We start from the raw sequence: 25,580 nt of genomic DNA, 5'->3' as shown, positions 1-25,580 counted from the left end.
CACTGGACTATTACAATTAATGGCAAAAGGAATGTTTGGAAATGTGAACTAGATATTTCTACTGAACACACTACGGCATAAGATAGAAATATATATATTATACATAACCTATAGATAAATATATATATATTATATATATATCTATATATTTATATTATTTTATATATATACAGGTGCATCTCATAAATTAACAATGTCAGCAAAAGATTTCATTCAGTAATTCACTCAAATTGTGAAGCCGGTATAAATAATCAATGCACACAGACTGAAGTCGTTTAAGTCTTTGGTTATTTTAATTGTTTTTTTTTTTCTTTCTGATGATTTTAGCTCACATTTAACAAAAAAAGAGAAACCCCCAATTCAATCTCAACAAATTAGAATATGGTGACGCGCCAATCAGTTATTCAACTCAGAAACACTGCAAGGTTTCCCAGACGCCTTCAAAATGGTCTCTCAGATTGGTTCACTACACAATCATGAGGAAGACTGCTGATCTGACAGTTGGTCAGAAGACAATCATTGACACCCTTCACAAGGAGGTTAAAGCCTAAACATTCATTGCCAAAAGAAGCTGTCTGTTCACAGAGTGCTGTATCCAAGCATGTTAACAGAGAGTTGAGTGGAAGGGAAAAAGTGTGGAAAGAGAAAAAAGATGCACAACCAGCGAGAGAACCTCAGTCTTATGAGGTTGTCCAAGCAAGATGGTTGGGAATTTGAGTGAACTAAGGAATGGACTGAGGCTGGGAGTCAAGGCATCAGAGCCACCACACAGCCTGGCTACAGTTGTAGGTATTCCTACTTGTTAAGCCACTCTGAACCACAGACAACCGTCAGAGGTGTCTTACCTGGGCTAAGGAGAAGAAGAACTGGACTGTTGCCCAGTGGTCCCAAAGTCTTCTTTTCAGATGAGAGCAAGTTTAGAATTTAATTTGGAAACCAAGGTCCTAGCGTCTGGAGAAGCTCATACCCAGTTGCTTGACGTCCAGTGTAAGTTTCCACAGTCTGTGAGATTGGGGTGCAATGTCATTCTGCTGGTGTCGGTCCATTGTGTTTTGTTTGTTTTTAAAGTCCACTGCACCCATTTACCAATAAATTTTGGTAACACTCATTGCTTCATGCTGCTGACCAGCTTTTTGAAGATGATGATTTCATTCCACAGGATTGGCACTGCCACCACTGCCAAAAGCACCAAAATGGTAAATACATGGTGTTGGTGTGCGTGACTGGCCAGCAAACTCACCTAGACCTGAACCATAGAGCATCTATGAAGGTATTGTCAAGAGGGAAAATGAGAAAACAAGAGAAACCAAAAAATACGATGAAGCTTTGGAAGGACCACTGGGTCAAAGTGAAAAACTGGGCTTCCATTACCACCTCAGCAGTGGCCACCACACCTGATCCAACCTCCATTGCCCACGCCAAATTGAAGGCAGTAAGTATTGAAAAGCCACAAAATGGAGCCCCCTAAACCCACGGACGTGTAATTGAGTTTACATGTTAACCAATAAATTAACATACTTTTTCCCCAGAAAAGGCCCCAACATCCATTTAAAAAATGTTTTTTTTTTTTTTTTTTATTTGGTCCAACCCTTATGAAAGTTCTTATTTTGTTGAGTGTGGTAATTGAATGGGTTTTTTTTTTTTGGTTTTTAAATTGTGAGACAAAATCATCACAATTAAAAGAACCAAGACTGTAAACTACTTCATCCCCTGTTGTGCCAAACTTTGGAATTTTTATTTAAGGCAATACAACGAGTTTTTCACAATTTTTCCGAGTTTGAAATTCCTGAAATAAATTAACTTTCACCACATCCCAATTTTTTTTACTGAGAAAACTTTTTTTTTTTTTTTTGTTTTTGTGGAAAATACAAGTAAATTGGGCCTAAGACTTGACTTTTCTGCCACCAGTACTGTAAATATATCATATATATATTTATATATATATAATATAGATAATTATATAGATTTATATGATACTTAGATATTAGAATATATAAAATAATCCACAAGTTATACAGCAATTTTCTGAATTTCCCTCAAATCTTATTGGTTTAGAATACCCGAAAAACTGTACTTGGTATTGGCTTTTTTCCCACCCAGTTTTTAAAAAAATCACTATCCGGGGGGGGGGGCTTTTTTCCCAGTTAAATTTTTCTATCACAGTTGAGGTTGTAGATGGCGACGCCACAAAAAATGTTTAAGATACTCCTATGTTGCGGTCCATACCAGAATGGTTTATTGTAAAAAGAGTTGTTTTATTATTTTTTTTTTTACGACGAAGGAAATTGTAACTTGGTTTTTAGATTTTCCAAAAATAAGACACAGTTTTTGTTTAATAAAGGATTAACGTCTTATCTTTTGAAAAATGGGTTTCTATATTTTTTCTATTTGGACTCAGGACCAACATTCCAGAGCGCGCCAATGACCCCCACCTGGGAGAGCATGCCCCGCCACCTTGGGCCCCACCAAACCATCTGAGAATTTGCCCCGGCTGGCCTTTCTGAATAATCTCCTATAGTGGGGGTTTGAAACATGATATATAATTAGTTTTGGTTAAATCTGGACTGTGGCCCAAGTTCCCCCCCCGTTTGTGTCCTCATTAATCTATTTTATTTGTGTACCAGATGCAGATAGGATTCGGGAACCGACCAGGCCAACGATTTCCACTCACACGTTTATATATTGTTTATGTAACCTTTAATGCTTGTTTTATATTATAACAGCGTGGCTTGTTATGGAATGGGCCCTGTATTTTGTTTGTTTAATAAATTATTACATAAATAATATTATTGGTCATTACATACAGTAAGTATTTTTAGGATATTGGGAAAAAACCAGTTGTGGTGTTGTCGTGATGTGGTTGGACTTTTTTTTGTGTGGAAACCAAGTGAGTTTCCCACCATTTCGAATTGGGCCGACAAGGGACCCTGTTTTTTACGATCCCAGCACAGTAAAAAGACTTTTTAATATTTGACAAAGAAACACCTGCAAATGGCAAGGTTATTTTTTACTTTTTTAATTAATAGCTTTGCCAAGACGCAGTTTTTTTTAACAAAATGGCAGTTGAGCAGCCAAACTTGTCCCCCCTCTCGGAAATCAACCTTAGTCAGAATGAAAAAAAGGGAAAAGGGCAACGACAAAGATAAATCACTTTCCTTCAAGTGGCCATTTCCAAAACTCAATGTTGTATTGTGAATAATGGAAGAATTTTGAAGCGATTAAGCAATGAAACTAACTTGGTGGGGTAGATCCCAGCATGCACGTTTAAAAAATGCACACTCTCCCCATCAGTCCCCCTCTCCTCCCCTCCTTCTCTTCACCATAACTCTACCAAATAAGTTGAAGCTTTTTTAAGTAAAAACCCCACAGTTTTGTTTTAAATGAAAGCCAGCTTTTTCAACGTTCCCCTGTTGTTGTTACCTAAAGTTTTCCCTACACAAGTGAAACGTTTTTTCCGTGAATTAAGTACACACAGTGCAATGTAGGCGTGTTACAAGCCTGAGCACCAGGTGCTTGTTTTTACAACTTGCACACTGAGATCAATTTGAAAATCGGAGGGGGGTGGGGCGAATGAAGGCAGTTTTTCATTCCCACCAAAAAAAAGTGTGTTTTAAAAGACCCACTCCAGCCCCGTTTTTGTTGGTTTGTTTTTCCTCATATAATTATACATTTGGTTCCATTAAACGTATGTAGTCAGCGCGCAAAATATCACGTTTCAAAACTCGAAGAAGCGATACCCAAGCCTTTTTAAATATCAGTGTGCTAGTTGGAATTAGGTCCGAGGCCAACACTGAGGCCGCAATGCAATATTATATAGCCCCGGTTAACCTACACTTTCTGTGCCTTGAGTGATTAGTTGCCTTTAGTTTTAATACAACAGCCTCCTTTCCAGTATTTCTCATAGCGACCCTTGCTGGCCCCACCGGTCAGTGCCTTTGGCCCTAAATCGAACAAGCCCATGCTGAATATTAGAGCCAGTATCCGTGCTCGTCGTACCTCGAGTGATCTTGTTGCATAATTATATACAATTTTTTAAAAGAAATCGGAGCAATGAACAGCCACCCAATTGCAAAACCTATTTTTTGAACCCACAGTCCTTTTTTAACGGATTTTAAAAGGATACTCCCACCCCCCAAAAATGACAATTTTTGTCCCTTAATTCAACCTTAACCCCCTGTTTTCCCGTATCCTAAACCCCTTAACAATGCGGTTTTTTTGTCTTCCGAGAACCCAAGATTTACAGACCATTTTTGGGATGAAAAGAGGAGAGGGCCTTTGTGACCTGTTGCGTCCCCCCCCCCCCATAGAACCCCTGTTTCAAAAGTAAAATAACGCCTGTCAGGTCCCCCCCCCAGAAAAGTAGGGACAACAGGACCATCGGCAGAATCGGCCCCCCCCACCCCATCTGCCCATCAGTGGTTTCCAAAACATCAAATGTTATTCACGCGACGACAATACTTTCTTGTACGTGATTCAACAACAACTTACTAGTTGAACTTTTTTAAAATAATGGGTTTATTAACATAATAAGTCAAACATTGTGGTTTTGTTCCTCCTCTGGCCGTCACTTCTCCGATACATACGTTAGCGGCCATTTTTTGGGAATACTGACTTGTACAACAGTCCCCATGCATAACCCTCCTTCCTTGTGTCCCAGAATAACCTGACCAATAAAGCTTTTTTGTATGCAAAAAAAAAAAAAAACAAAAGAAAACAAATTTTAGGTCAACAAATTTTGTTTCCTTCCCCAGCCCGTCAGCCAACCATTTTTGGGCGAAAATCTGAGCTGACCAAACGAAAAGCGTAGAACGCTGCCCCCCCCTGCATACAGCGTCAAGATATCCACCATAAATTGTGCGCCTAACGCCTGAGAGAATGTTGTTTGGTTTTCCACGTAACCGAACAAAGCCGTTTTACCGTGTTTGGAACGACTATGGGAGTAAGTGGATTAATGAAAAAAATTTTTTTTAATTTTTGGGGTAGGAAGTAATCACCCCTTATATACCAAAGAGTCCTTTTTTCTACCATGTAATGCCGTAATAATTTTTTAATTGGCAATTTTTTTTAGAAGCAGTTTATGGAATTCACTCAATAAGGTTCATATATTAATGAACAAAGTGTTTTGTGCTTTAAAATCAGACTTGTTAAAAAAAGGCCCCCCCTTAAATGTTTGCATTGTTTTGTCCCCTCTACACGCCCGGTCACACAGCTCCAATAAGTGGCCAGGTGGCCTAAGGCTAAAAAAAAGATGGAAATCCTGAAATGCCCAAGCACCTGGATCAAGTGTGTTTTTGTGAGCTCAAATATATATTTTTTTTGTTCAAAACCATACTAGACCCAAACACAGTGTCCCCCCCAATGGAAAACCCTTTGGAAAATTCAGGGTGTGATTCACAGGGCCCCCAAACATAGCACCAGAAAACTGCACTTGTTTAAAAATTTACCAAATGAACTTTGCCTTCTAAGCCGTCAGAACCCCAAGGGCCTTTGCATCTCCATTTGCCCATGTTTTTACCTTGATCCTTAGTGCTATTGCCTTTCAATACCACAAGAATCATGCACACACTCCCCACCCCGAAGTTCAAAAACTAATACGGGTATTTCAGTCAAAGTTTTGTAAGATGGTTTAGAGCGCCTTACCTGTTCCCGAAATTCACTAAACTTTTACCACTCTGTTTTTTTATTTTTAAAACGGAGAAGTCATCTTAAAATTCATCACCAGTAAAAAGTAAACTGGAAGTGGCCCACAAGTAGATTCCCCTTTCCTAGGGGGGTTTTCCTCCTGCCTATTTTTCAAATATACAATTTTGTGCCTTCCCGCCCCCCCTTGGTAATATTAAATTAAAAAAAATACTGTATTTAAAGTTTTCACTGTTTATGCCGCGATGAAAATTGCCTTCAAACTATATAATCCTGCACACGACCCAAAAAAAAAAATTCTATATTCAACCTAAGATTAAAACAGAAAGGTGGTGTTTAAAAAATGTACAGGAAATTGGAATGAGCCACTCATTTTTCTTCCTATTACAATTTGTTCGGTTTTACGACAGAGGATTCTTACTCCCTATTATGACAAAAAACAGGTACAACAGAATTCTCCCGTTTAATTTACGTTTTTGCAACTAGACCAGATGTACTGTTACTTTTAGTTACTCTTTTACCTATCCCCCTCTACAGTTTCCCAAAAAAATCGTGGGTGTTATATGTAGACCACAACCCTTGTCCCTCTTTTGAAAACCCATATTTTTTTCCCCATGTTTACCAAAAAACAAGCATTCCTTTCCACTTCATTAAAACCATTGCCCAGCTAACGAAACACATGTTTAAATCCTGTTTTTTTTTTGTCCTGATGCCCAGAAAAGCTAGTTTGTCCATGACATTCCCATGATCTCTAGACCTGGACTATTGGTAAATGCCACTTGCTTAACTGTAGGTGGGGTTTCCTCCTACCCATCCCTCCTAAACTAGCTACAGGTAGTTCCCCCAAAAAATGGCAAACGACCTTAGATCCCTATCCCAAGGTCCCAGAAAACTGGCCACTGGACCTCATACCTTATTTTAGTTTTCCCGTATCAGTTTACACAATATTTAGTACTTATCTAGAAAGCCCCCCTTAATGGTTTTTAGGGCTTTCCTTGCCAGACCCTAACCCAGCCTTTTCCGAACCACGCTACAATCCATTCACCGCCTTCCCCTAACGGCCCCCAACAAAAAACTCGGTGTTTACCCTAGGAAAATAGACCAAAGTTCCACCCACTAAGAGAAGGTAATTAGAGCCCCTTTCACACACATTTTGGCTCCCCAAACTCTGGAAATAGCCTTCCTTGCATTAACGTCCCCCGGGGGGTTTTGCAAAAAGGACCACACTCCTCCCTCCTCCTCTGTTTTAAAAATCTATATTAAAACACAAATCCCCTTTGGCCCCAAGCATTCAATAAATGCCATCCTTGATTAATCCTTGTACGACAGTTGGTATTTATCCTGAATTCAACAATGGCCCACCATTACTATTGCCTTGAGCTTGGGTTTTAAACAAATCAATTATTTTGCTTTGGTTTGGAACAGCAGCTACGCTTTAATTATGATCTTTTCCCCCTATTTGTTTTTTTCTCTCTGTTTTCTGGTCTTCTGTTAACCTTTTATTCCACAACAAGCCTTCAGAATCTTGTGATCCAACAACACAACCGGAATAAGAAGATGTATGCCCCAAACCCCGCAGAAGTACCTTCAGATTTGAAATGGCCCAACCCTCCAACCACAAACAAGCCTACCAAGTTTTTTGCTTTGATTAGTAATTTTGATTGCAACGTATAATAATCCGCTGGTTAAAATAAATGTGGTTGGTGGTTTTCATAGAGTCCCTTGTTTGATTTACTTCCCTTTTTAATTGAAAATATTTTTTTTTCCCATTTGTACATTTTACTGGGGGGACATCAGTCCCACCACCTGGTAAAAGCTTAAACTCTTTTTAATATAAATATTTGGTGAAAACCAATAGAAAATTGTACAGTCTGGCTTTGCCCAAAAACGATTTTTTTGTTATCGTGGTGAAAACGCCCAGTGCTACAAAAAAAATAAACGTGAATTTGACAATTGCAAATTTATACTGCTTATTTTGGATTGTTTGTTGCTCTCCCATATTCATTCCTCAGTAATATCGTCCAAGAAGATCCAGGGGGTTATAGTTAAAACCAAAAACAGTTTTTCCCTGGTTCCCCCCCTTTTTGACCTCCCTTTAGAAATCGTTATTCGCATAACCATGTAAAATCCAGTGGGAAAAAATAACAAGCTATTTTGGTTACCTTACATTCCCTTTCTTCCCAAAATAACCGTTCCATTGTTTTTAACAGAAAAGAAAGACAGCACTCAATAAAACAGGTTTTGGGTGAACCAACCATGAGGAAAAAAAGTAAAATGATTTGTACAGATTTTTGCATTTTTTTTTTTTTTTGCATGACACTAACCCATTTTAAAATGATTTTTCCTTTACAATAGAATGAGTTAAAATAGTATTTTTTTCTTGGTACACACCCCTTTAAAACCTTTAACAACTTTTAATAAAAAATTTTGGTGGTTGGTGTGGGCAAAGTTCCAGTTGTAATGGGAAAACCATTTTATTTTTGCCGAGCTAATAAGATAACTGGAAGAAAAAAAAAAAAAAAAAAACGGTACAAAGCTCCTCCATCCCTTGGTTAAAAAATAGCTTTAAAGTCCAAGACCTTTGTACAGAACAGTGAGCGGTAGGATTTTTTCACAAAAATGGCTTTAATTTCCAGTAACCACCCCAACCCAAAAGTTGGGTCATTGTTTGGCACACATGGAAACAAAAGAGACAACGCCGTAGTCCCCAAAACCCAACTGTTTTGAGGCTTCAAAGGAACAATAGTTACCTTTACCCCTCTGCCAATGCAGCACCGTTATAACACCAAATGCTTCGAGGTGTTTTTTAACAAACGCTTTTGTATTTTCCCCCCCAACTAAACGACCACAAACCACCCCCTCCAAATCCAACCCTATTGTCCATAACAGAAACTCAGCCGCGTGATAAATCTCTCTAATAACAACTCGGAAATTTACTGTGCAAAACAATCCCCCCCTTTTGGTTTTTATGTAATGAAAAAATAAAGGACTATAAACAGAGTAAAAGTGGCGGTTTATTTGTTTATATATAACTTTTGCCATGTCGCTGTTTGTTTCTGTATAATTTACACTGGAAGCTCCCAATTCTTTTGAGGTTTTGTTCCCACAAAAGGGCCCAACACATAAGTAAAATGATGTGCAGATGTGAGTGGCCCCCTCAAAAAGTAGCAACTGGTTTCTTACGCTAATACAGAAAACTTTTTTGCATTGCGACCCATGATCTGAACCAAATCATGCCACTTGTTCCAACTAACAGAATCAATTTTTTTGAAAACTATTTTTGAAAATTCAGATACTATATTTTTACCTGATCTTTAAGTGTTTAGTATGAAGAACCGTTGAGACTGGAAAAACCTTGAAACAAATCAAACAATTCTTTTTTGTGGATTTTTGTGTTTTGTTCCCAGACCACCCAAAAAAGGCATTCCATCACAGAAATCCCCAGTTCTTAACATTGACATTTTGAAATGTTGGACTTTGTTTCAAAATTTGTGACCCCCTAAAAAAAGAAATGGAACTGTAATAAATTTGCATATACTCTTGGGCCATCATTAGAAGGGGGGGTTATTTTTTTTAACCTTGGACAGTGGCAACACCCGTTTTTTTTTGTGGCCATAAGTAATACAAATTAATGTAATATCTTCCCTCCCAGTGGAAAATTATGAATTACAATCTAAAGTGTTTAAAAATAGTGATGAAATCCCCAAAAGTTACTGCCCTTTTAATCACATATTAACCACATCACCCACTGGGTTTTTCCACCAGTAGTTTTTGTTTTTTTTAAAAAATTTTTAAACAATTGTATAATGATTTGTAAGTAGTTTTACAGACATTTGAAACCCTTGGAGTTGTTATTTTGAAAACCACTCAATATACGAAAAACACTTTTTAGAGTTTGTTGTCTTATATATTTCCAACAAATTTTTTTTTCCCTCAGTAAAAAATTTGTAAATCAAACAATCCACTTGAGAAAAAAAAAACCAAAACAAAATTTATCCCCCAAGAACATTTCCCAAAGCAACTGAACAGCTTTGGAAAAATGAATATAAAACTCTACTTATTTTTTGTGGTTTAGGTAAAAATATACGTTAAACTCCAAATGTAATCCAGTAATTGAGCCCAATTACCTCATTTTTCTTTCTATACCTAGAGTTAAACTTGTTCCGACCCTCTATCATTTTATCACTTTTGAATACTGCCAAATCTTTAAAACCATAAAAAGACAATAATAATATAAAAAATATTTTTTGTTTTTCAAACAAGAATGAAAGAATAATATGAATAAAATCCTTAAAACCACGTGTTTTGTTAAATTAAAAAAGAAAATAATTTTAAATAATAAAACAGAAACAAAATTATGAAAACCCATTTTATATTTGTGTTTTTGATGTCTGTTAAATCCTCCTTACTCAATTGTTTCCTGTGTAAAGTATTAGCTTTTGCCCTGAACCCCTAGTCCCCAAAACTGGACAGACTGGTTCAAACCCAAAGGAAAAGTTTTTGTAAAAAATAAAACCAGATGAATTAAGGGAAAGTCAATTAATTATGAATTACTGTATTGGCAGTTTTTGTTTTGCATATTTAAAGTGTAACCCATCAATAACAGTAACTAAAAAGTAACGGAACTGAACGGTAGCATTTTTTAAAAACATACTTATTATCGCAATAATCTAATACATTCTGATTATGTACATCCCGCTATATTTGTGGGAATTTTAAATGACCAAGTTTTTTGCTAGGTCCCTTATCACCTGTCTACATTCGAAGGTGAGTCTTTTCACTTCCCAATAATTGGGCGGAGGGCATGTCCCCCTGGAGAATTGGAAAGGGAGGTTTCAAAGTGGTGGCAAACCACTAGCAATAAGGTATTTTTTTACTCTTATGGGTGCGTCCATAAAAGAGCATTGACCCCAAAAGTACAAAACACTACATGTAATTATCCTTGTTTACTTAACAGGGGATCTCCCCACGTAGCCTCAAAATGCCACAACTCCTGTACACATTTTAAAGTGAAGGAGAAGACACAAAAAATAACATTAGCAGCCCCCCTCTCTTTAAAGGGTTTTATCCAATATATACAATACCTTCTGTCCCCCCTGATTTAACATCCCCTTGTTTGCCCGTTGTTTTTCAGAATAAAGTTTCACAATTAAGAGGCAAAATGTTGAAAGTTATTACAAAATATCAAATCCAGACAAGGGACCCTTTGCGCTACTTCGTCCTGCAAAATTACCTACATCAAATTAAGACATCCAATGTTTCCCTCCTTTCTTGCACACAGCCCCACCCATTGAACAATTTTCCATGAATGAACTGTGATTTATTAGATAATCCCATGACCTGACCCCCCAATGAAATTGACGTTGGGGACTGGTTGTTGTGGAATCCGGAGTTCCTCTGTAAGTTAACTAGTAAGGTGGGTTTGTTATTCCCTGTTTTCCAGAAGGCAACCAGTAATATTTTAGGGAGGCAAAACTGCAATGAAGGCATTAGAGGCCCCAGCAATGCCCAGACTCCTGGAACCCCCGAGTGTTTGACAAACAGCAACCACAAATTTTTTCCCACGCTTTTCAAAGTGAAAAAATTTGGTGTAACATCAACTGGGGGGGGAATACTTAATAAAATTAAATGGAATACATGTTAAATTTTTTTCACACAATGACAACATGAAGATGAATTTTGGAAACTTTTCCTAAAGGGTAACTAGGTCGATCTTTAGCAGAACCAAAATTAACCATTTCATTCATTGTCTCAATTCAAATTTTTGTTCTTAAGTTTTTTTGGTAATTTGATATTAACGGGGATTTTGGTTTTAGGTTTTTGCTGGTTTTTTTTTAATTATTAAAACCTGTGTCCAACATATATATTTATCCAGCCCAAATTTTTAAATTAGTAAAACACTTGGGCATTTTGGTTTTTTAATGGTGTTGGCTGTGAACACAAGTTCATAGTGGAAAAGATCAAGTGTTGGAACAAAAGTGGATGGGAGCGGTCTCCCCTTTAACCTAACAAGGAATCCAAAACTAACTTTTTTATTATTGTCAGAATGTGCCCTTTTGTCATGCAAGCTGTACACTGTCCCCCCCGTTTTTATTTGAATCCCTTTTCCTTTGTAATTTATCCCCCCCCATTCGAGTTTCCACAAAAATCCCGTAATGGGTGGAGTCAGCCAAAATTGCCCAAAGTTGGCGGGCCTGAACGACAAGAGGCGGCCCCCATCTTAAGAGATCACTTGGGCGTCAGGTTGCAAAAAATTGCCAGAAATCCTGCAAAGGCTGTTGGTTGGTGAGAAAAATATATTTGCACAGGGATATACTGTCCACATAGTCTGTGAACCCCAATTAAAGATTTGTTAACTGTTTTTAATTGTGCACAAATGGATCAAACCGGTCAATGTCCCCTAACAAATGAGAAAAGCCCACAATATGCCCAATTTTTCACAAATTGTTTACATGCAGATTGGGGACTATATTTTTAATTTCCCAAAATTTAATTCGTGTTTTACTTGCCATGTAAATTCCAGTGGGCCCCCCGGTCAGCAATTCACAAAAATAGACACCAATTATGCAAAAAACATAATTTAAACCAAAAACCAGAGCAAATGTTGTTTTAATAATAACGTTGTAGTCCCACCTTACGTCCCGAGTGTCGGGCCAATGTTTTTACTGTTTTAAAAAAAAGAAATGCACAGGTTTTTCCTTTTTTCTTCCTTCCAAAATTGACCCCCTGTTGAAGCCCCCCCCCCCCCCCCCCCCCCCCACCTTCCGAATCTTAATTCCCCAAGAAATATGCCTACGTTTTAAAAATGCAATGGCAAATCTTCAAAAAGAAACGCGCAAAGATTTCCCCTAAAAAGTAATAAATAACAAAAAATAACAATATAAATACAAAACATCTAGCCCCTAAATTGCATTGAATTAATTTTTTTTTGAGAGAGAGCAGAGAAGAGAAAGGGAGAGAGAAGAAGAAGAAGAGAAGAGAGAAAGAGAGAGAGAGAAAGTAAGTCTGCCATGCTTTATTTTTTTTGGGTTACCAGTCCTTTAAAAAGTGAAGCTTTTTTTTTTTTTTCTTTCCCAACCGTCAAAATCATTTTATATTTTGATCAAGTGCCATCACAATGTTATTTTAATTAATTTATTATTATATTTATTAATTAATTTATTATTATATAATTAGTTAATTATTATTAGTTATTTTTATTATTATAGGTTCTAGCACCGATTTCTTTAAAATTGATTTTTGATAGTTTCGTTCAACTGACTGTTTTTCTAAAACGTTTCTTTACATTGAATATGAAAAATGTAAAACTATAATATTCGGAAAAGTTTTTTAGCACAAAATTCCAAAAAGCTTGCCCAACTTCCGACCGTGAACACTGAACCCTCTCTCGAAATTGCCTTCATCTGAAGAGAAAAAAAATGTTCACATTAATCGGAGTTATTGCAGTAGAATAACACCATAGCAGGAATAAAAATGTTGTTGTTTGAAATAATTGTTTATTCTGCCCCTTCAATCGCTCTGTTTGAAAATGTTTTTCCATTGGGGTGGTGGTGTTTGCCCGGATTTCCGCAGAACTGCCAAAGAGGGGAACTGCTTTATCCCCGAATTGAAATCCCTGAGAAGAGAGGAAGACCAATTTTAAACAGGGCCAGTTGCCCAAGAGCTTTGGGCCAAAACAGAGCAATACAAAGGATAAACAGAGTGTGCGGTGATTTCACATCAGAAACTAGAACAGCCTAATATTTACCATTACAGAGTTACCAGAGTTAATAATGCCACTCCCTCTTACTCTTTTGTACCCCCCCACCCCACTGTTTTTGTGGTGAAGGTTAGCATCGGGCGTGGGAGAGCGTACCCCCGTTGTCGTGACCTCGCCTGTTCCAACATTTTGGCAAAATGAAACAACCCTTTGTTTTTACTAAGCTTTATCTCAGCGCTTCACGTATATATGGTGTCAATGGCAAATAAGGGCGTCCAAGATGATAAAGAGGGAAAATCTTTTAAAATACAATTTAAAACACGTATCGATTTCTTAGAAGTGTATTTTTGAAATGTATATTGATTTCAAATATGTGTATTAAACATAGGCTAGGCCTATACAAAAAATGTCAAGTGGTGTAACCATCAAGTAAAACAGCACGTGGGTGCACAATTGAATCATTATGTTCTTTCTGATTTATGGTTTTCCGTTCTGAAAAGATAAATAAATATTGTAGTTTATTATTATTATTATTATTATTATTATTATTATTATTATTATTATTATTATTATTTAGATATAATAGCCTAATGCACGATTATGACCGATTTTCAGCTTTTCAATTAGACTTTTTTTTTCTTTATTAATGACATTGTATATATTATTTCATTTCATTTTATTATTTAAACACAATAAAATTAAAATAAACATTAAAATATTAGAAAGAGTGAACTTAAGTCACCTTTTCTATGAATTGCACTATTATTATTATAGTTATTGTTATTATTATTATTTTGACTCACTACCTCACTGTTGGATGTCATGCATCATTATATTATTCTGCAAACATGCACTATGCTTTTTTTCGGTGCTACGCAATTTGATGCAAATCATTAAGCCTAGAATTGCGATGCGATGGAAGTTAAATGTACAATACAAACCCGTATTTGTGAGACATTTTCCGACCGATAATGTTTAAATGAAGATTTGAGAGATTTTAATTTCAGAGTAAACAAAATAACAATCTTTATTGTTATTGCCTTCAATAAAAACCGTGTTTTGTTTCCTAAAGGTTTGGTTGAGATACGACCTGTGGATACGGGCTGTGTTGCCATTAAAGGTGTTGCAAGCACCAGATTTCTCTGCATGGACCGAGTGGGAAAAACTGTATGGATCGGTAGGTTTGACAATCGGAAGCAATAGAATGTACAATCTTATAAATTTGTCTTCTCTATTTGTATTAGCAATTCTATTGAGAATCATATCTACCTGAAGAACCCTGTTAACTGAAATACTTGTGTTGAGGGTTTAGGGGTATTTGCAGGTGCATTTAGATTCCTGATCATAAGATAATGCCCATTTTTTCAAAAACAGTAGAGTTCAGGTAGCCAATATTGTCTTACTGAAAAAAGAGGTCAACTGAGGCCACAAGTAGTGGGACACTTTCTAAAACTCTTTTTTAGAACAGTGACATACTTATTGCAATAATTTAATTCTTAGAGAGTGGAACTTTGGCACTCTGGCCACCAATCATAATACAAGCTACACACATTCATCAGAGATAACCTTGCTGTGCTAAGGTCACCTCCACAATGTCCTTTAAAATAGACTGCGGAAGCGTAGACAAGCCGATTTCGCCACAGACATCTAGCTTTATTGACATTATGTTCTGGTCATGGGTTCATTACTCCCATCTGACGTTATAACCAAGAACATTATTTTCGGACAGGAGAAACAACCAGTCATCAGCATGCATATAACTCAGAAATGAATAAACGTTTGAGTAGATGTCCTAGAAATCTGTCCTTCACTCTTAGATACTGAACTGATATTTATAACAGCTGCCAAGCCAATTAAAACAACTGATCACAAATTATGAATAGTGGCAAATATGACTTTGGGAGTACTTCAACTGCTCAATTTACTTGATTTGACCAGAACAACATACAAAAATGATTCTCACATAAATGTCCAAATACGCTGATTTGAGTGGTGTCATTGCATCAACCTTTGCCCACGGCGGGGGATGTTTTGCATAGCTAAAACCCTCATTGAAAAGAAACAGCAATAACAACCCTGGACCTCTCCATGTGGAGAGCAAAGAGCTATCAAAAAACTTAAAACACATGCAGGGCAGGGCAGGCTGATGAGATATCCATATTATGTGGTGGTTCTTTGCATAAATTTGTGAGTTCTCATGCTGTTGCTTTTGTTTTTTGCAGCACACTTACACTAAGGGGAGGACTGCTCTTTTTTTGGAACACATCATGCCAGATGGCTAACAACATCTACATCTCAAGCAAACAATGGAGCCCCCCTTGTGAATTTGGGTGGTGCAAAAAGCAAGTTGAACAGTAACGACGGGAATGCTGCATCCCAGTCTCCTGCCCATGGTCAACAAACTTTCTCAGGAACCTACCAACCACCTTTCAGGGGAGCAGCGTTTTTCTGCTGACCCTGAACAGGACCATCAGTTGGGCCTTGAAATAGACAGCATAGACCCTTTTGGAAAGATCTCTCAAATTGTGATCCAGAGTCCCAGTTTCAACAAAAGATGAGGACTAAATAATCACTTGTGAATGTTCTAAGGAAACGACCCAGATAGTTCAAGAAACTGAAGACTGTATAAAATCAGTCCTGCTATGAAACAGGGCACAGGGCCAGACTTTCAGAAAAAGTCCAGTGAAAGCAACCTGCACACTGGATACAGTCACTGGACAAATGTAGTGTTAGAGACTGGAAACAAAACAAAATCCACTCCAAATGTTGAAGATCGTTATAAGAGCAACCATAATGGTTCAGCTTGAATTTATTTATTTTTCCATGTGTTTTGTGTGACGACCCTGCTGTTTTTTAACTTATTTGTTTTAAAACTTTAGTTAATACAGTATATATCAGCATAATTTAGAATGCACTGTAAAAACATATTTTGTTTTAACCCTTTTTTTTTAGTATTTCATAAATATATAAGAACTATTTGTTTTTTCTGAAAAGAGGACAATATGGTGAAATTAAATTCTACTTTTGAAATAAATGACATGCTAAATGTGGTTACATAGTTTTCTTAAATTCCCGTGGACAAAAAATCTACAGAAAATCACAACTGATAACCCCCCCCCACAGAAGTGGAAGGTTGGTTCATTTTTAAATATAAGCAGCAGCTGTTCATCTTTCATTGCCAGAACCAAAAAAAAAAAAAAACTAAAAACTGACTAGATATTTTATTCTTGATATTGTTTGACTGCATGGTACTTCCACAAAAAACTGATGTATTGTACATATGTGTGGGCCTCAAAAAACAGCAGAATATACAGCATGTGCTTGCATGATACCCTTGAATAACAAAAAACGTTTTTTGTAAAATTTGTGGCTCCCTCTACTGTCATAGTATTTAGTTGCATTTTGAGATAATGTTATATGTAATATAGAGCTTCATTCAAACTCAACCTTAAGATTATGGACTGAGCCCATATGTGGTGTCTTCTGTAAGCAAGCAAAGTATAGAAGTAAAGCAATGAATAGTTTTAGAAATAAATGTTTTTTTGTTTTGTGTTTTTTGCACAGTTAAATGAATAAAAACATACAAATGCAATTTTCTAAAATTAAAGTTGAAGACAAGGAGCAATGCTTGAAAAGCCATGCCAGGTACAGTTTACAAATCACTCATTTTTATTTGTGAAATTAGACATTACATTTTTAGTATAGTGACACATTTTATACCTGTGTGATGTATATATATATATATAAATATATATATATATATATATATACATATATATATATATATATATATTTATATATGTTTTATTATTTTTTTATTTTATATAATATATTATATATATATATCTATATATATATATATATATATATATAATATATATATATATATATATATATAATATGTATGAATGTATGAATGTGAATGTAAAACATAATACTGTTGGCAGTTTTGTAGTTTTGTGACGTTATGCTCTAATCATTTCCAAGGTGCTGGTAGATATTTGTCTCATAATCAGTTCAGTTAACATGGGCCACCTATTGCAGCAGTGTTAACAACCTTGTGGCACCACCTAGCATGTCCCAAAAACACTCAATCAGAAAAGTTATTTTCACAGTATGACAATAATAACTATTTATTCACAATTTACGAGGAGTAAGAAAAACGGAAAAATCTTACCTGTTGAATTATGACACCTGAAAAAAGAGGGATTTTGTCCTCGGTGTAGCTCTGAATGTAAACTAAAGTTAAAACGAGGTAAATGAAACATGTAAGTATGATTGAATGACATGTTCTGCCTTAAAATTCAAGATAAAGTCGTTCTTTCAGTTTAGAACAAATGTGACATTTCACTTTATTTTGATCGATTCATAAAAATCGAAACTTGCTTCGGTTTACTCTCCCTCCCAGAAGAGGCGCTGTGGTGGTCCTGGCGCATCGTGTTAACATCAGCCCAACTGCAACGAAGAAGAACGACTTCCGGAAGCTAGTGTCCATCAGCGAAAACTTCGGGATAGAAAAACAAATCATTTTATTGTAAAATGGCTTTTTGTGTCCGACGGTGATGATTCTATTTGACTCCATTATCATGGCTGATGACAGGCTAAATCAGCGCGTGATTATACACGTACACGTATTCGTCACTGAGTTTTTTTTTTTATGTCTTTTCTCTCTCAGTAGTTCAGCGTGGCTGTTTAACGTTAGTTTCAGTGACTGTCTCATAACGTCCCTCTTGTTTTCAGGTTTCGTGATGAAGGGTATCAGGAAGGGTTTGAGGAAATCGTGGTGCATGGCGGGTGAGAGAGACGGGGAGAACAGTTAAGACATGACGTTCGGGCATGCATAAAATCGGGGTTTACAAGACGGCCAGGCACCGCGCAGCATTACCCGCAGTATCCGGGAAGAGATTATTATTACCTTACAGGAGAGGATTACAGGATGAATTGTAGTTCTTAGGGGGGGAGTTTTCCTCCTGTCTGTTAGTGTTTGTGAAAAAATATTGAGAAACATGGGGGGCTCGACGGGTGGGAACAGGAATAACCTGAGACAAGACCGAACACCAAGGGTCGGGATTTTTTTTAAAAATTTAAGAGTACATAAACTGAACTGAATTAGCTTTCCATTGACGTGTTGGTTTGTTAGGAGAGGACAGTATTTGGCTGGATACACTGTTTGAACATCTGGAATCTGACGGTGCCAGAAGCAAAAAAAAAAAGAAATCGAAATATTGAGAAAATCGCCGGGAGGGGTCCAAATGAAGGTTCATAGCAATGCATAGTACTTATCCAGAAGGTAAGTTTTTGAGATCTTTATGGTAGGAAAAGTACAAAATAATCACACGAACATTACATAAAACCCGAATGATTTTTGTGATAAAACCCCCAGCAAAAAACAAACAACACAAAAAGCAATAGGTTTTGACCCAGCAATGTGATGGTTGGCGATGGCGACAAAGGCCCTCCGTGCAAACGGGGGACTTGGTTTGTGGGCCAGGGCCGCATAGATAGCCTACAGTTTCCATACATTACCCATAGAGGGAATATTGACGGGGAGTAAGCGAGGCAAACGAGGTAAATGCACGAAGATCTGAGCTCTCTGGGGGGGGGGTTTTTTTTTTCAGTTCTTTTTATTTATGGAGGTGCCCTGGCATGGAAGCGCCCTTCGCAACAGCATGATGTGACAGCAAGGCATGTGTGCGGAGGAAACATTCAAACACTGCTTTTCAGCAGTAGTATTAAGAGGAGGAGAGAGGAATCATATATTTCTTCCCGACTTGTAGAAAGGGCGGAAGGCATAAGGAATCTGCGGATTGGAGTGATCCAAAACTTTCCAGTAGGAGGGGACCTCTCTCACACCGCTTCAAGAGGAAACATGGAAAGGGTGGTGGCCCAGTTTAGACAATGGAATGTCAGCAAACCTGCCCATCAGCGCGGGGTTAAAATGCAACGTGACCTGGGTTCGAAGTGGTGTTTTTACTGGGGAAGCAACAAAATTCCCCCAGCCGGAACACAGTGCACCGCTCCAGGGGGCTCGTTTACTTGACGGGGCCAACAGACTGGAAGAATAGGTAAGAGAGCAACAGGATGTCCTTCGAAGAGGTCAGGGGCCGGACAGCAGCCGTGGCAAGGCGCAGAGCGCCTCCATTCCGCCTGTGAGCACGCCATGAGGAGCCGCTGGGCAGACGAAACAGTCCTGATTCAGAGTGTTGTGGTGTTTCACCCTGCCGTGTGTATAAGATAGGACGCGGGGGAGCACGCTCACACTCGACACGTGAGGCAAATTCTGGGGTCTGGAACACACGCGCGAACACGGAAGGCTAAAAACACGGATTGGAAGATTGGCGTGCTATTCGTAGGTGTGTGAAGGGTGGAAAGGGAGATCAGATGTGCGAAATAGACAATGCAGTGGGGAGGAGTTACTTTAGATCCAGACAAGCCAAGCCACGGTCCTCATAAGAATCCTCTTCGTTCTCCCAAGGGGGTTTGGTGTACATGGAAACCATTGTTAACCCGGCGGTGTGGGGATTTCGACAAAGAAGAGACGTTAACAACGCCATCTGGTGGTGAAATGGGAGGAAAGGTTTTTGGCCGGCAGGTGGCACGGCCGGGCGATCAACTGCAAGGAACGCAAGGGGGGGGGCTTGTAAAAACAGTGTTTAACTGGAGATAAGCAGCACAGACAGAGTCCAAGAAAGGGGTAACGTTTACACTGGACTACAGGTTAGGACGCTGCAAAGCTTGATGTGTTAAGGCCATGGCGATAATAAAACAGGGCAAGAAGATAAGACAGTCAGGGGGGGAGTTAAAAAAAAAAAAAAGCGGTTCTAAATTAGATTTTTCTAGTTATTTATGGGGAATGATAATATGGATATTTTCAAAATATTTTTAGAATAACATGTTTGATGTGTCGCATGGTGTGTGTTGCTGGATTTCAGTTTATTATACATCTAGTTGATATTTTAAGATATAAAATAATTTGGAGGCTAGAGAGTGAGGAGACATTACACATCTGCCATTTGGGAGAATCCCATTTTTCCCCGAGGAGTCCCGGGGCGAACCACCCCTATCCTAAAGGCCTGAACGCCGATCCTGGGGTCCTTCCTCGGGCTGTGGTCCGGGTGGCCAGCAGAGTCCGCCGGACGGATAGGTTGGCCGGCCGTGCCGCTACACGCGGGCCCAGAAGGGGGACAGTTGCTGTGGCTGCAACAATTGCTGAAGTGGGGCCAGTGCGAGAGCGACCAGGGGGCTTGTACGACGTACTCGGTTTTGTTCCCGCTCCCGCCCCCTTTGTTTTCACATTTGAAGTATGAGGTGCAGATCAGAATATCAGCACGACGGAGTGGGCAGCAGATTAAGGGTGTTTTCTAGAGAGGCAGCTGGTCTACGATGTGGGCAGCAGCAGGAACGCACACTAGCCTGTTGGCGGCACCTTCTGAGGCCCTGACAGAATAAAACCATGCTCTTCCCCTGAAGACCTCTCCAGGTCAGCCGCTACACATCGGATCATTTTGGGTGCTGGTGGAGTCATACAAAGTTTTGGTTGAGGGATGGAAAGGAAGCCAGAACTACATATATTATACAGTAATGGGAACTGAATAATCATTAGAAAATAACAAAAGGATTAGTTAAATGAATCTATTGGTTTATCATCTTTTTTTTTATGCTTGTTCTTTAAAAATAAACCCATGCTTGTGTTTGATATTTTGGCAATCTATACAATGAAGGAGTCTGATGCAATTTTGAATTGTGGTTCAAGTTTCAAGAGGTGTTAAAGAAATACTCCCCCAAAAAAGGGGGTATCATCATGTATTACTCATGCAAAGGTCATTTCAATAACCCTATACAAAAGAAGATATTTTGTAGTGTTGAAACAACATCAGATGAAATTTAGCGATTGCATTGTCTGGATTCAAAACACATTTTTTTCAGGGTAAACATTCTTATTTTCTAGAAGAAAGTCAAGCAGTTATGGAATAACATGATTTATGTTTATAAATACTTTTGGTGCCACCTGACTATATGTTAAGAAATTGTATCATACAGAGGATTTCAAGTCTGTCATCAATTAAATCAGCCGCGGTCATTCCAAACCTGTCTGCAAGAAGATAGCTTTGGGGGTGAATGCAACACTGGAATCCTACTGACTTTCAATTCTCAGTTTAAATGGGATGTTTTATCTTCAAAAGAAGTCAGTCACACAGGTTTTGATCAGCGCGAGGCTGAGTAAATGATACATGATGGTTCATTTTTGGGTGAATTATCCCTTTAATGTTTTCATATTGTTGATCTCATAGTTAAAGTTCCATGAGGCACGTGGCAGTAGAGTCAGTGTCCTCCTTTGTTATTTGTTTGATCCCATAAATGATACACATCTTCTCAGTATTTGTGTGTGTGCCGAGCTTGAGAGAGTGGGGGGGAGAGCTTATTTCCAAAATGCAGAACAAGAAGAACATGAACTTGGGGGGTGTAAGACAGAGGGCTTGAGTCTGTGAACGAGGTAGAGGGAGGCACTGTTTCTCTTTGGTTTCCTTTCACGTTGGTGGAACAGAGTGATGGGGCCAGCGAAAGGGAGGGAGTCGAGAAAATGAAGCAGGACGCGGGAAGGTTCAGAAAAAATGTTCAGGAATTTCGGAGCAGGTGTGAGAGTGGTGAAATGAAAGGAGGACGTGACAAATGCACCGACGGGCACTTGAAAAAAAGGCCTGCAAGTTGAATGGTGGCATAGTATCTCCCTTTTTTTTTGCCGTTGGTGCTCTCATACCCCCCAACTCTTTACCCGCACACACCACACAACACCACACACAACACGAGCTCCAATCTCAGCATTGAGGCTGCTTGCTTCTCCTCGCACTGTTCATGATGTGGATGATAAATGCGCAATTCCTATTCACAGCACAGACAGAAAGGTTCAACCACTATCACTCAGATGAAGGGGTAGAGGTGGGGGGGGGGCACGAATGTGGTCATGAGGGAGATGGTTGAGTTTGGACTAGCAGTCATATATTGTAATTACACTGATATAATATTCTTCAGTTCTGGGTATGAGAGTGTCTCAAAATGACAAACTGAATCCTTCACAGTTCATATTTATGTAACACAGATTTCAGAGTCATTGTAGGAAAATATTTTATTTGATCCCCTGCTGATTTTGTAAAGTTTGCCCAACTTGCCCCAGAAATGAAGCGTCTGTAATTGTTATAGTAGGCTGATGCTTATTTTAACATAAGGGACAGAATATCAACCAAAAAAAATACAATTGATTTGCATTTCAGTGAGTGAAATAAGTATTTGATCCCCAAGCAAAAACATGACTTAGTACTTGGCGCAGAAACCCTTGGCAAGCACAGAGGTACAGTAAGACGTTTTTTTGTAGTTGGTCACCAGGTTTGCAACATCTCAGGAGAGGATTTGTGATCCACTCTAAAGATATTTAAGGTTTCTTGGCTGTTTCATTTGGCAACTTGAAGTTTCAGCTCCCTCCACAGATTTTCTATAGGATCGAGGTCTGGAGTCTGGCTAGGACACTCCATGACCTTAATGTGCCTCTAATGTTGAAGCCACTCCTTTGTTGCCTTGGCTACAGTATGTTTCAGGTCAGGCTGGAAGACCCATCCATGACCACATCTTCAGTGTTCTGGCTGAGGGAAGGCGGTTCTCGTTCAAAATTTACAGTACATGGCCTGTCCATTTGCCCCTCAATGCCGTTTAAGTCATCTCCTTACCCTTAGCAGAAAAACAGCCCCAATGCATAATGCTTTCACATTGACTGTAGGATGGTGTTCTTGGGGTCATAGTCAGCATTTTTCTCCCTCCAAACATGGCGAGTTAAGTTAATGCCAAAGAGATCAATTTTGGCCAGAGCACTTTCTCCCAAGCCTTCTCTGACATCCTTTAGATGTTCACTGGCAAACTTTAAACGGGCCTGTGCATGTGCCTTCTTGAGCGGGCGCTGCAGGATTTCTGTCCATCGCGGCGTAGTGTGTTACCAATGTTTTGCTTGGTGACTGTGGTCCCAAACTGCCTTAAGATCATTAACAAGCTCCTCCCTTGTAGTTCAGGGCTGATCCCTCAGCTTTCTCATGATCATCCTTACCCATGAGGTGAGATCTTGAACGGAGCTCCAGACTGAGGCCCGATCAATGGTTTTGTTTTGTATTTCTTCCATATCTGAATAATCGCACCAACAGTTGTCTCCTTCTCACCGAGCTTCTTGCTGATGGTCTTATAGCCCATTCAAGCCAAGATCTACAATCTTGTCTTTGACATCCTTTGACAGCTCTTGGTCTTGCCTATGGTGCTGGGAGAGGTGGGAATGGAAAAGATACAGATTGTGTGGCCAGGTGTCTTTTATACGCCTAATGAGCTGACATTAGGAGTGACTTCTTAAAGTGACAGGACTAATCTGTGTTCCACATGGACACGTAACCAATCTGTGGGAGCCAGAATTCTTGCTGGTTGATAGGGTGATCAAAGACTTATTTCACTCACTGAAATGCAAATCAGTTTCTAACCTTTATATATTGTGTTTTTCTTTCTGGATTTTTAACAGTCTCTATCTGTTAAAATAAACCTACCAATAAAAATTACAGACCGTTCATTTTCTTTGTGAGTTGGTAAATATACAAAATCAGCGGGGGATCAAAAAATATATTTCCTCACTGTATTTGGTTCAAATAATCATTTTTGTAAAAGTGGTAATTATTTTCCAAATAAAATTAATCAAAAACTAACTTGCAGCTTATCTATGAATCTAACAGGACAAAAGCAGGAAACTCCCATTCACATTACATAATTTATTAAAGGGGTCCACGAACTGAGAAACCAAAATTCCCTTAATCTTTTGAAATATGAGAGGTTATTGTGCTATAAAAAACATCCTGTAAGTTCAGAACTCAAAACTTTTGTTGTAGTCTAAAACAGCTTATTTTGAAGCCAGTCTGCCAAAAAAACAACAGCTTGTGGAGTGTGCCACTTTATGATGTAATAGTGCGGCTAAACACCGCCTCGCGCTGAAGAAAGATCAGTTCCCGACCATGTCAGTAAGAACTCGGTCTTTTGTTTGCTTAATTTTACTGCAGATTTTTACTGCAGATTATTTTATAAACAAAGCAAAATTCAACGCAGGATTTTCCAAAATATTGAAAACTGAAAGACAATGCTGTGCTGACTATATTGGATTCGACAGTAATGTCGCAACACACAAGTGTGAATAGCTTTTTTTATGGTGGGCATTTACTTCAGAGTCTACAATCCACCATGCCTATTCAAACAGAGCGTTCTGATGAGTGAGTCAAAAAACAGGACAGAAAAAAGCGCTTATTACTTATAAATAAAATATTGATAACATTATCAGTGGACCTCAGAGAACAGGACAAATAATAAAAAAAAAACATTCAACAAAAAAACAAAGGCAGTTCACGGCCCCTTTAATATTTCATCTGTATTAACAATGTAGTTTAATACAATTACCAATGACACCTGTAATCACTCTGTTAGGACTTAAAGAAATAGTTCACACAAAAATGGAAATTCTGTCATCAAATAATCACCCTCATGTCAGTCCAAACCTGTAGGATAGTTTTGTTTTTGTTCATTCAAACATGGAAGTCAGCAGTAACCATTCGTCAAAATAATTTGTGTGTGTGTGTGTGTTTCTGCAGAAGAAATAAATTCCATATAGGCTTGGAAAGTGAATTGATGATGACAGAATTTTATTTTTTTAGTGATCTATCCCTTTAAGAGTGTTGTCTTATTGGATGAATCAAACCTTTACATTTATTGTAAAGAAAGACAGCAGAAAGTGCACTTTTCAAGCCAAAAATAAAAAAAAAGGAAAGATATTTGTTAGGTTTCAAATTAATTAATTAATTAAAGGCAAAAATTATGTCACTTTGGTCGCATCTGAAATCACACATTACCCTACTAAATTGTAACAGCAGCCTATATGAACAGAGTTGACAGTATTCATAAAACAGTAGGCAACAAGTCTCTGTATGACCTACTATTTCCGGTGAGATTCTGAAGTGTGTATCCCATCATATCACAGGAGAGGATTTGTGAATGGCAGTGAATCACTGGTAGGTCACATGTCAATGTAATTGAATGTAGTACATCTGGATTACATTCATACCACAAATATTTATACTACATAAAATGTACTTTTTAATGGTCTAATAATTAGGCCTATTTGTACAAAAAAAGTACTTATTCAGAGAGTATGCGATTTAAGATGCAGTCATAGTGG

The 25,580-nt window shown here is 38.2% G+C and overlaps 1 pseudogene; it reads left to right on the top strand.

Annotated features, from left to right (window-relative positions):
- The first annotated feature begins 1,318 nt into the window (after positions 1 to 1,318).
- Positions 1,319 to 15,935, top strand: LOC122143825 (annotated as a pseudogene).
- The last annotated feature ends 9,645 nt before the right edge of the window (positions 15,936 to 25,580 follow it).

Source organism: Cyprinus carpio, unplaced genomic scaffold (assembly GCF_018340385.1).
Source record: "Cyprinus carpio isolate SPL01 unplaced genomic scaffold, ASM1834038v1 S000006513, whole genome shotgun sequence".
Taxonomy (NCBI): Eukaryota; Metazoa; Chordata; class Actinopteri; order Cypriniformes; family Cyprinidae; genus Cyprinus; species Cyprinus carpio.
This window is presented reverse-complemented; position numbering and strand designations above follow the sequence as displayed.